The 13,471-nt window shown below is 40.9% G+C and overlaps 1 pseudogene across 1 annotated transcript; it reads right to left on the minus strand.

The window, feature by feature from the left end:
• Window positions 1-11,306: 11,306 nt before the first annotated feature.
• Window positions 11,307-13,021, minus strand: LOC309643531 (small nuclear ribonucleoprotein-associated protein N pseudogene; annotated as a pseudogene). The gene has a single exon. The product of its transcript is annotated as a small nuclear ribonucleoprotein-associated protein N pseudogene (transcript).
• Window positions 13,022-13,471: the final 450 nt, after the last annotated feature.

Consider the following 13,471-nt stretch of genomic DNA (forward strand, 5'->3'; position numbering starts at 1 on the left):
ATACTCTGATGTTCTCCTACATATAGTTTCAAAGGACTGCAAAAGAATATACGCAAAAGGTTTCACAAAGAAACTCGGTGTCTTACAAATCAAGCACACTGGAACATATTCTAAGCATCAAGAAACTTGGCTGCAGGTTTTTTGCCTAGATGCTCAGATTTCTAACCAGGAGTGTGCTGGCAGATGTGTGACAACCAGCTCTCTTGAGAGGTGACAACTAACTCTGTCTGATTTGTAGCACTTGCCAATTTCCAAGGTGTAAACACTCCTGCTATGGTCCATTTCAAGCTACCAACAGGATACCAGTGAACCTGAAGGTGGGAAGAGATGGGCTCTATTGGTTCTCATGAGCAGAACTACCTCTAGCACACCACTACTTTCAGCAATTTGGACATGCTTCAGGGATTTCAACTGGCTTTCTTCTGATGTGGGGTCTCTAGAGGTAAAAAGCCAAAGGAAAACAAATTTTCCACATTGGATAAAGATTTCAAAGACTTTATAGGCAGACAGAAAACTTAGCAGTATGTTTCCAAATCTAGAGTCATGAGTTTTCGTCAAGAATCTGGCAATTACTAGCCACCTACCCTGTGCCAAATCTTTGCCATGAAGTCTGTATCTTCACGTCTAAAATGTGAATAATAAAGTGTGCTCCGTTATGGGCCTATCTTCTAATAGCAAAAGAACTAATAGTTGTAGAATCACTTGACAGACTGAAAGGGATATGCGAATAAAAGCTAAATATCTTCATGGTTTATTTAACAATTATTGGTTTACTCAACAAATATGTCCTGATGTCACCATAGGAAACACAAAGATGTACATAACAGAATACATAGAATGATTCTTCAATAAATAGTGATTAGTGTTTTCATCAGGATATTCCGTACTGGCCATGTGTGGGAACTTTAAATATTTTTCTGAACACTGCATCTTGAGAAAGATTAGTCAAGAAATCAGGAAAAGGGGAAAAAGTGCTATCACTCTCTCATGAGGATGAAAGCTTAATTTGGATCTGTGCTACACTTCTCCATTGAAAAGGACAAAGAGAGCACTGAGAATGTTCTAATTAAGATTCCCTGAGAGGAAGGAGAGAGGAGTGCCCACCAAAGGTTTCAAAGATGGTGGCTAAGCTAGCGCCAAGCCTCCTCACCCTGTTACCAACAATATTACATTGTAACCTTCCTCAATGGCCCACACAAAAAATTTGTGGCCAAGAGACTATCCAGTCCAGGTCCTCTCTTTCCTTAACAGCCATATTTCATTCTAGCACATCAAGCAGAGGGAACATAATCATTTGCCTCCAACAAAAATCCGGACTCCTCTGCAAACAGAAGCAACTGGAAACACAAAGGAAGGCTGTGTGGATAGCACTTCTCATTAGGCCCTCTGCCTAACAATAATTAGGCTTGCTCCCATTACTGTTGGACTCCGGGCAGCTGGTCCAATACTTATTTCTCCTAGAGGAAAATGAAGAGTACGTACGAGTCCCCGACTTTTACTTCTCCTCTTTCCTCCTTTCCCTTTGTGACTTCATGCTGGTTTGCAATTTGTGTTTTCACCACTGTAGTTAATTCTAGACACAGTCGATCAACTCATAGCCTCCTTAGTAATGGACGTGCCTCTGAATAAAATTGCGTGAAGCTCAATACTTCGATGGAGAGAATCCCTACCAGCCCTTCCATCTTGTATTTAGCCGGCTACCCTTCACTGAAGTTACATTTATAGCATAATTAATGAAATAAGCTTTTCTTCTGACTTGCCTAAATAGCAGGGACGGGTGACTTGGAAACTATTTGTTAGGAAGTGCTACTACCTAAATGGTCTGAGACCTTTCTACACAACCCCTGACAGCTGAAATATTCCATCTTGAGCATGTGACTGAAACCTGACAGGCTGAAAAATACACATGCCTCATAATGCATGTCAACAATTTTACTATCTGACAAATGGAAACTTGCTGAATTTATTCCTTAAAATGCTTTTTATGCTTTCCTTGGTTCTGGCTTAGTGGTAATGTATTTAAACGTCTGGGAGAAATATTCAAAAGAATGAACCACATAACTTTACTTGAGATGCCTACATTTCAAACCAAATACTGGCAGATCAGTGAGTATCTAGGTTAATACTCTCCTTATTTGATTAGGATAATCCACGGAGACACTGACTTACTCCTTCAGATCCTGCCTTTTAACCAATCAATATGTCTAGGGTTATGGTTTTCAGAAGGCAGGTGATAATTTTGGAGATAACATCTCAAGGTGCTGCTGACATTGAGATGCGTATTCAATATGTTCTTGGAGTGACAGAACACAGCAATGTTGGAAGCTCCCCCCAGAAATACGCACACAGTGCATACCCATGCCCAGGATGCCACTAACCTTTAATTCTTGAAGCTCCAATATAGATTAAGCCCACTGGCTCTTAGTAATGTCAATGAAGATTTGAAAATTCAAGGGGTGGGCAGTGACTACCTTTCCCTCAGATGGTCCTGTCTTTTCAGTGTAGGGAAACCCCTACAAGGAAAGGAAAGAAGCAGCTTTCCACCCAAAGGTCAATCGTGGGGACGGGAGGAAGAGCCTTGGAGGGCAGCAAGGCAGTGAGCTGGTAGTCTGCCTGAATTAGCACGTGTCACTACCTACACAGAATAGGGATCACACGAGAACAAGGGAAGGTGCGGGAAAACAAAGGCAAAACATTAGACATGGATTTTTCAGAATGTCATTAAAATGTATCTATTTTACTTTCACAGGATGAAAATTATCTGCCTGCTTTGTATTCATCTTGCCTTGACTGAAATTAGTTGTCAGACCTCTGTTTATAGCCTAATTACCTTTTTCCTAAGGAAAAAAAAAAAAAAAAGAGGTAAAAGAAATAACAATAAATTTGTAATGAAAAGCTACAAGTTTGTAGTATTAGTACAGATTGGGGATGGCTCTAGGAACAGGGTTTGAAAATAATCTAAACAAATCTGGAGAAGCCTTGTGTTCCTCAGAAGACTAGGATGTTGTTGGTTCTCTCCATATCATTTGGTGCCATGGTTATGACTCCTGGCCACAAACACTTGTGAGTAAGTAGTGCTCAGGGCAGCTACAGTGTAGTGTCTATTTTATTTGGCTCTCTTATCCAGCCAGCGAGATAATCGAGGGTTCACACTCGAGATCATGGGTTGGCAACATTTTGTGTTAAGGGCCAAATGGCGAATATTTTAGTCTTTATGGGCTATATCGTCTCTATCACAATTACTCAGCTCTGCTGTTGTGGTACAAAACAACCATTGACAATATGCAAACAAATGAGCGTGACTGTGCTCCAACAAAATTTGATTGACAAAAACAGGCAGTAGGCCAGATTTGGCTCCCAGGCCACAGTTTGCCAAACCCTGCTCAGGACAATTCAACCAATGGAATGTGGGAAGAAACCAACGTATGCACAGCATGGCATAGAGTAAGTGTTCAACAAATGTATTTTGAACAAAAATGAGTATCAATTAAGCTAAAAAAAAAAAACCCAAAGATTTTTTTACTAAGTGGGAGAAATATGGAGCTACCTCCAAGTAAGAATCCATGGGTTAAAAAAAATAGTTTTAGTGAATTCTTATAAACAACAAAAATAAGTAGTAGATGAATATGATGGGGACACAGAGGCAAGATAAGCAAAAACACCCGGCTTACCAAAGCTTAGCAAAAGGCAAAATTCTCTGCACAATTAGCCATAGAGAATGGCACCATATTACGACACCATGTAATAACTGAGCTTTACAAATATGCCCCTCTGCCGTCAACATAAGGGAACATTGCAGGAAGTGTTAGCTAAGTCAGGGCAATGCAAAATGTATTTTTTAAAGATATGCATCAAAATGAGCAGCTTTTAAAAAATGATCTCCCTTGAAAGGATGAGCTTCAGTTATGTCATAAATAAGCACCAGATTTGGGAGGAAAAGTTCTGGGTCTCAGTCTTGGTACTGCTCCTTGCCTTGTTCGGCCACTTTCCCCATCTATATTACAAGGGTTGGACCAGATGATCTGTGATACTCAAACCCTGACTCTAAACTCCTGTGATTCCAATGCCAGCTTCACCGATTTGTTCTTTTAGTGAGAGGATCCCTGACTTATTCTAATATGCTTTTAACCTAAGGGTGTAATGTTGAATTGCCTTTGTTTTCTCCTCTACTGAGCAAGTTTCCATTCCATCCCAACCCCCTCACAGCAAGAGTCTCATCTTAAATGTTAAGGTAGCCCATGTTCCCCATAGGTAGCTAGGGACAGGATGCAGTCAGGACAGCAGCCAAAGACCCCTCTCCAGGCCGAGCCTGCAAAGTCATCCTGGGCGTCCTGAGCATGCCTCAGCTGGAGGGGCTTTCCCCACTCAGTGCCTGGACCATTGCCAAGAAGATCTGTCCAGCTGTAAGCCTGATTTTATATAGTTATTTTCACTTATTTTTTATTTCACAAGATGTAAACGAATCTGTTTAACTAGGAAATCACGTCCCTTGAAAGTGATTATAACCTAATTTGACATGCAGTATTTGTATACTTATTCTAGTGTTATGATGCATTCACTGTGTTTACATAAATAGAGATTTCTGTATAATTACTACAAGATAATGTAAAGAGTTAATCACATGAAATCCCCCCAAATCTCATTTGAGTGAATTTTTTTAACTTGAATTCCAAAATGTTCTCTAAATCTTTTTTGAGAACCTTACAGAAACATCTACTATTGTCATCCGTTCTTGTTTGCTCATTAATTGATACAGTCAGATAATTTACTGTGTGCCTAATATGTACACAGATACCAATAAAGATAAAATAGACACACCTATTGCCTTCAGGAGCACTGAATCTAAAGTCTGGTACCGCATCACAAAGAAAGGTAAACTCTGCCTTGATCCTGTCTGCTTGTCTTGGATACTCACTATATATTCTTCATGAAAAATACAATGGAAGAAATACACAAGAATGCTTTGCATGAAAAGGAATATCAAGAGGAGAGAGAGAGAGAGGCAAAATTAGCATGGAATTCTAGAGGAAGGGCTGCAAATATTTTAAAGTTTTCTTCTTTTTATATTTTATTGACAAGGGAAGGAATTTCCCCCAAACTGGAATATTTTATTAAAACTAGGGAGGAACGATCACATAAAGATCTATCCAATAGCTCTTTACTTATACAACAATTTAGGAAAGACCTACCTGTCTATCTTCCTGAGGTTAGGTAAATGCTCCTCTTTGCACTCATTTGCCTTCATTCATTCCATTTATACCATATGCTTGCCTCTGCCTTAGCATCTTTGAGGGTTAAAAATTAGGTAAAAGGCTTACCAAAGTATTCCAAGCTGTGTGTATGGCAAAAAGAGGGCTTGAAAAATGTCTGCGATGGCATCTGTAGATGTTAGGAAGGTGAGGGTGTCACTGCATGTGTACACTTCACAAACATCATATCCTCTCATCACTTTCACTGGACGCTGCATGCTCAGGTGGACCAGGGAGGAGAAAGTATCTTCACTTCTCCTAGGACTGTTATTCCTCCATCGCCACGTTCCAAACCTTCTCTCAAATCCTCGGGCTCTTCTTTTTATTGTGTTTTCTAGATGACAAAGACATTTAGACATAGTTATAAAGTAATGTCTTCAGCAAAATAGAACATCCGTATTTTTTGAGGATGACTTTTGTACAGTTCCTATCCAAAATTTGTCAGAATGAGACACAGAGATTCACTTTTGTACAGTTCCTATCCAAAATTTGTCAGACTGAGACACAGAGATTCAGGAATAAAAGAGATTACAGGAGTTGCCTCTGGTACCCTTAAAAAATCCAAGTCACTGTTTTAAACCTAGGATCCCAATACTTCAATGTAATTTTATTCAAATTAATGTACACTGACTAAAGTACCTGATATGCCCAACAGTTCATGAGTTCAATTAATTTTCTTCAAAAGAAGGAATAAAAAGTATATACCATTTGGCAATAAGGTCCTGCAGAACTAAAACATATTATTACAATGAGCATGGCATTATATCACTATTTGTTGAACTATTTATACACAAACTATTTCTATAAAGGAATTATTCTTAAACCATTAATTAGGCAACCCTTAAAATGATGCCTACTGGTAAGCTAATTAACCATGTACAGCCTACTTGCTATGTACGTTTTTCATGCAAGTTCCATTTTGTTCTCCCATTACAGATGCAGTGTAGTCATCATGGTGAAGAGTCAGAATAATGTGCTTTGGATGTGCTATTAGTACCATGTTCCTATGAGCAAGTTACTCAACTTTTCTGTGCTTTAGTTTCACTTCTTATAAAATGGGAATAATAATTCCCATTGTTATGAGGATTTAAATAACTTATACATAGAGGGGACTTAGACCATTGACCAGCACATGAGAAAGACACAGTAAATGTTTGCTATTTGTACTTGTAGCAGCAGTGATCACACTGGCCTTGGATGGCATTTACATACACTCACTGCTGTGTTTTCCTTGTTCATTTTTACTCAACCTATCTCTAAATTCTAAGCCCTTGTGGAACATTATCAATGCCAACAGAGGCCTCAGGTAATGGCAAATTATCCATTTAAGTGTATGTATTCTCCCTACCCCCGAAATCCCCACTACATTTCAATCGTCCCTTAAAGTGGCTAATTCTGAAGGGACTGTGTCCATGACCATTTGTTTATTTGCATATTGGACATTTCTAGTGGAAACACCAGACACTTGTAATGACGTTAACTATCAACAATATGGGAAACTCCCTGATAAAGTTCCTTTTTATTATCTACCTCTCCTTTTGGCCTGCTTCCTTTCTAACTGAGCCAGCCCACCCACCCAACCCAGGCTACAGAAGATAAGCACGTGTGAAATACAGAATTTCCGAGTTCCACTTTCCTTCCCCTTCTACCAATCAGCGCTTATTAAACTCTGAAGGTAAGTTTACTTATTCTTGACATGAGTTCTTCGCGATAAGCATCGTAAGAAAAGAAAGTTATTTCTCTTGCTGTATCTATAGCATTTTCTTATGGCACGTCCAAGCCAACTTGATCCAGTCTCGAGGGAATGAAAGGAAGTCTCTGAAGAGTCTTCTCAGAGGCGGGGGAGTCCGCAGGAGCGCCACGTGTCCCAATTTTGAGGTGACTGCTGCAAATTAACATCCTGTCTCCCCTGCGTTCCCAACAGCAGATTGAATATTCTCTTCCTCCAGGTGCCTGTTGATTGCCTGAGCTGTGATAGTGCTGCTTGAATGGCAAGACGATGGGGTACATTTGGAGTTATCCAAACCAAAAACACGTTGGAAGAGACTCAGTCCAATCATAGACTCTGTGAGGCCTCCTGAGGGTTGTCAGGTTTTCAGCAGAATATTACTTGGTTACTTAACATATTCTATTGTCTTCATTAAAGGCTTTAAATCCAGCTTTGCTTAATTTTACTAAATAAGATACCTAGAAAATAGAATCCCTTTTCCTCTCCATTGGTATAAGGGGAAAGCATTCCCCTGAATCAGTGCTCTTTCCACATGGGAAGAAAATGTGATACATGGATGTCCGTGTCTGGTCTACTACTAAAATGTTCATAACATCATTTAATGCAGATACTCTTCCTTTCAGATTTTTCAATTGAGGGACATGAGAAATAGGGTTTTTTTTGTTTTCATTTAAATTTTCTCTAAGCTCTAAAATGCAACATTTTGGATTTGAGAAACTCAAATAAAAGGCAAAGTATATCAGAAGTGTCTTGCTAAGTGCTATGTTGGTTTCTAAATAAACTTAGGAAAGAGCTTTATTCCAAACAGGATTAACATTCCTCTGGCTCACCTTCTGCAAACATAACTTGCTTCTGCTGTGGCACACTCAAAGGGGGAAAATATTAGATGTGAAATTTATAAAAGGTGGCACACAGAAAAAAAGTAATGCTTCAAAAAAAGCAATGCCTCTAAAAAGTAATATATTATTATTAGAGAAACAAGGTGATTGAGTGATGTCACTCATAACTTTTCTCCAACAGCTAGAACACCTGTTCCAACATTGTTTTTGTTCAAATTTGTTTTCTTTGTTTGGTAGAACTACTTACTGTAATAATAACTACATGAAGTCATTTACCAAGGTGACTAAACTATCTTCTGTTAGGGTGTCAAACCGCCCCAAACTGGAAGACCAAATAAGAGTCTGGATGTTGGACTGAGAAACAGTCTTACTGTGAAAGACTGATGTCTATGCTCATCCTTACTGTACATGCCCCCAACGTGGGCCTCACTGCCTTTGAGAAATTCTCACCAAGGCCCAAGGACCAGTTTACAGATTGCTTTTCTAAGTTTTCAGTGAAAACAACCCAGACTGGAATGAATCAACATGTTTAAAGGATTGTTAGGCAGCTCTTCTCTCTCCCTAGATCTCAGTGATTGTTACAAAGATGAAGGGTCCAGTCATTCCTCCACCTCTGAATTGTCATTTGACCTATGAGTTACTGTCATTTGACCTATGACCTATCATGTTACTGGGGCCCTATTTATTTCTATTGTGTGGGAAGAAATCCACCTTATTTATTATTGGTATCAAATATAGGCGAGAGACATAAATGTGGTTGAAAATTTACAAGTGTCTGGTGATCGATATTAATAACGATTTGGGGAATTATTTGGTAAAAACTTATTATTAATCAGTATCTAAGAATAGGCTTGGGGGTTGTAAACACACTTCTTATACCAGATTCCTGATTTATCCACGTATCTAATTTATATGCCTTAGAAATATATAGCCATCTCAATGCCATACGTCCTTGAAGCACTGACATCTGCTATTCTAGAAAAGGTTATTTCACATGGTTTTCTATTATAACAACTGAACTTACATCTTAATGGGATTCAATAGGGTTTCTAGAGTAGAGGGAATAATAATTCATGTCTGAAATTGGGGAGCTATGTCACCCCTAACATCTCAAATCCAGTAATCTGTCAACTCTTCCAAAGTGCGACTTGATTCTTCCATTTCTTCCCTTCCCCATTTTCGCACCCCTGCTCCAAACCCAGATCACCTTTTCCAAGAATACTTAAAGGGCCCCCAACTCACACATGGTCTCTTCCATCCTTCCTCACTTCAATCCATTTTCCGCAGAGCAGCCAAAAAAATTTTTTTCAAATGTTAATCAGATTATGTCATTCACTGCTTAAGTTTTGTTTTCAATTAAGCGTAGAATAAAATCCAAATTTCTTAACTTTGCTGATAAAGCCCTATAGACTTTGGTCCTTCTCATTCTCCAACCACATTTTGTTTCATTTTCCCCCTTTCAAATAGTTCAGTCACAGGCATGTTTTTGAGCTCCTTGAACATACCAAGTCTTTGCATAAGCCATTCCCTATACCTGGAATGCTGTCATCCCTGTCTGAGCTCTCAGCTCAGATGTCTCTTCCCCAGAAAGATCTTCCTTGATTGTCTAGTCTAAATTAGGTTCTCCTTACTACTTTCTCATAGAACCCATTGTACTGACCACAGTTTAATTATGAGTCTGTGTATGCAATGTTTGATGTCCATCTCCCCTACTAGACTGGCAATTCATAAAAGCAATACACTTCATTTGTTTAATTTGTTCGGTATGGTATATCTGGTACTTGTATACAGTCTGGCACATAATAAATTCTTTTGAAGAGAGGGAGGAAAGAAGAAAGAGAGAGAGGAGAAAAGAGAGGGGAAAAAAGAAGGGAGGGAGGGAGAATGGAAGGAAGGAAGGAAGGGAGGGAGGGAGGGGGAAGGGAGGAAGGGAAGAGGGAAGGGGGGAAGGAAAAAAAGGTAGTCAAGCTAGCATATTTTCATTTTTACCCATTTTGTCACTGACAAGCCGTGTGACCTCAAGTAAGTCATATAACCACTCTGTGTCATCTTTCCTGCGTATAAAATGATTCAACCTCATCAGAGATAGGAAGGTAAGAGGGGAGCATTTGGTAAGAGTGCAATCTGCCCTCAAAAATGCAGACAGTTCCCTGCATTTGGGAGAAGGAGGAAAGTTGGAGTAGAAGGGAAGAAAACCTAGAAACAAGTTGGTCCTACTCTGGGTTGGGTCTCTGGGGGTACAGGAAGGGCAGGGGGACGAAATCCTGAGATAACTTTATTTTCCCAGAGAGCAAAGAAGACCTGTCCAGGGAGATAGCAAAACTATTGAACTTCCTCACCACCAGCATTGCACAAACACCATGATTCTCCAGGGAAAGAGAGGGGCCCAGAAGAGGCCCTGGGAGGCCCTGAATGCCTGCTAGGTAAGAGTGAGGTGTGCCTCAGCGGAGAACTGCATCGCCTGGTGATTGTGGCAGGACTGACACATGCTCAGTGGACAGACGCCCAACCAAGGGCAGATGCCCTGCCCGCTCCAGCCACCCCCATCGCCTTGGTACTACTGAAGGCCCCAGAAATGAGGGACAAGTTCAGGGATTTGACGGGAGGAAGCTGAAGTGACTGAGATTACATTTCTGCCTCCTGCCGATTGGGGGCTTGAAATAAAAGGAGAATAATTTACGTAAAATAGTTACATATTCTTATGCACCTGAATTTGTGAGTTGAACTCCAAACCTGCCACATAATCATTTTGATTAATTTCCTTTGTCTTCCACCTCATTGACCATGCACTCTTTGTTCCCCTCATCCTTCACTCTTGTCTGATTCTCTGTCTCCATCTATCTTCTCCTGGTCTCTTCCTTTTGTTCTGCTCTCTTTCTCCAGCATTCTCCTCCACACACCTCCTTGGTACCCTGCACTGCCTTCCAGCCCACGGTATCCAGAGCAAGAGAAACTGAACCCTGAAATGGTCACACAGTCTGGTCTCTGCCTTCATTCTGGGCCCTCCAAGCTCTGCTGCCTCAGTCATGTTTTCCAGTGTTTTATAACCTCTTGTTCTCACCTGCTCCCCAAGTGGCTTTTCTACAGTATTTTTTTTTTTTCCTTTTCTCTTAGGACTCCTCTGTGATTTTGCTAATAACATTTCCATTGAGCAAAACAGCTTATAAAGGAAAAGGAAAGAAGGACCTCTGTGCCTGTGAGATAATGGCCAAAATTCTTTGCCTGACTTTCAATACCTTCCCAGAATGGAAGATTCTATGCCATCCCTGCCCCCACTAGTCTCTCATAGAAGCCTTTCTTTCCATATGGACCTGGATCTTCAGCAATTCATATATCTCTTAATCTTATCTAACTCGCTGCTTTTGCACAGTCCTTTCCCCTACCTAAAGTGGCCTCTCTCCTCCTCTTCACCTGTGCTAGTTTTATGTGTTAAGGAACAGCGGAAGACGTTCCTGAACACTTCCTGTCTACCCTAGACATATCCTTATATCCTTATATCCTGTATCCTTCTCTTGGACCCTATTCATGTACTGTCATATGAAGTCACCTATCTCTTTACCATATACATTTTCCCTCCTGAGTGAGATTATTAGATCTTCAAAGTTGGGAACTTATCTTTTATATTGATACTATTATTATTAACAATGAAAACAGTGTTACATATGTAGCAGGTTCCTCCTTCAAGATGCATCAAATGACATTTATTGAATGAATCCATGGTATCAACTGAATATATGTTTTTTAATTGAATAATGAGATGTGGAAGAAACAAAGCAAGCATGTATTGGATAAGTGAACGTCTGAAATGAAGCCAGCAGTCTGCCCAGATGTTCTCACCCATGGGGACAGTTCCACAGTTCCAAGTCACAGTTGGATGATATTTACAAGGCTTAATACCATCCTTACTGACTTATCTCAAGTTTTCACTGATATCAGAAATAAATGTTTTTGTCATGGAGCCTAATTTAAAATTCTTGGCATATAGAAGCATTTTATTCATAAAATGACTGTATATAATTATTTCTTTTGTTTTAATATAATTTAACTCAAAGTTACCAGATAGAGAACATTAGATTTTTCTGATGGCCCAGTAAAGCCAAGTGCATTTCAGAAACAAATCTGAGCCAGAGGGCATTATTTTATAGATGAGGACACGGGGGTGCAGAGAGCCTAATAATATGTCCCCCAAACACAGAGCTAATTGGTGAAAAGATCTGGTCTAGAATACAGATCCCTTGAGTTCCCATACCATATTCTCTTCTACATCCTGCTGCCTCTATTAGTGAAAGAATGAAAGGACATTCTGCAGTATAGACAACCCCCCAATTTCCTTTTGTACAACAGTACCTCACAGTGTAATTGATCTATGAATTTATTAGTTAATATTAATGCAGCAGAGCGGACAAAAGGCTCACAAACAGTCCACACATTTCACAAGACACATTGCAGGAAAAAAAGTGACTAAGAAGGATCAATAGTATCCTAGGGTCTTGGTGGATGCATTCCTGGGGGAGATGGACCTCTTATTCCTGGTGGAGGGGGTCTCATTCCTGGAGGGGCATGCCTATTGGCGTCCCTCGAGTAGGAGGAAGCCCAATTGGTGGGCCCATGGGTGGTCTCATAGCAGGTGGAGGAGCCATAATTCCTGGAGGTGGGGTTACTCGAGCAGCAGGTGTAGGTGCAGTCCCCCATCCTGGTGGATACTGAGTTGGGGCTCCAGCAATGCTGGCAGTAGCAGGAACTGCAGCAGCTGTGACAGTGCCTCTTCCCTGTGGGGTCATTACCTGTTGGGATGGGCCCCCAACCCCTCAGACAAGGCCTGCTAATCCAGCAGGAGCCTGGGGCATTGGAACACCAGTTGGAACACCTCTGCCAGCTGCGCTACCAACCCCAGGGCCTCCTGCAGCTCCAGCAAGTGGTACCCAAGCAATGCCAGTATCTCTGGGGGTGGGTCCCTCCACAGTCATGGAAACCAAGTTCTCCCCATGCAGCAACACCAGACCCAAAACCTGCTTTTCTTCATGCTCTGGCTACTTAGCATTCTTTGGCTTGATCTTCCTGAACTCATCACACTCGCAGAGGATCAAGTTCATATGCTTGTCAAAAGCCTTAAAGGTGCCAATGAAGATCTGGTCATCTTGCAAGATACATCTCATCCTATAGTAAATGTGCTGTAGTATCTTGCTGCTCTTTCCCACAGTCATGATTGCTTTTCCACCAAATCCAATGTCCAGAGGAAAGTTTCAGGATCCTTAAGACCTAAGGGAAGGCTACAGCTCAAGGTATGATGCAGGTTCTCCTACAAACAATGCAAGCTGGGGCGGAAGCTTCGAATAATAGATAGAGCCTGTTTTCTTGGTTTTTTTTTTCTTTTTTTTTCTCTCTTGGAATCTGCTACCTGGGCGTTCCAATACTGCTTTAACCACCTCTTGGTATCTCAGCTAAGAATGCCTGTCTCAGTTCCGCCTGGAAATCCACCACAGGTACTTGCTGCTGCTGCTGAGATCGCCGTGGGTACAGGTGACACTCCTGGTTGTTCAGTGAGGCTGTTCTTCTCCGTTTGACTTGGACTTCTACCTCTGGCACGTGCTGTTCTGCGGTCCATCTCAGGTGTAAACGGTCCCTGGCCCGCTCCATCGCGCCTCTGGCCGCTC

The sequence above is a fragment of the Balaenoptera physalus genome, assembly GCF_965194825.1.
Source record: "Balaenoptera physalus genome assembly, chromosome: 15".
Taxonomy (NCBI): domain Eukaryota; kingdom Metazoa; phylum Chordata; class Mammalia; order Artiodactyla; family Balaenopteridae; genus Balaenoptera; species Balaenoptera physalus.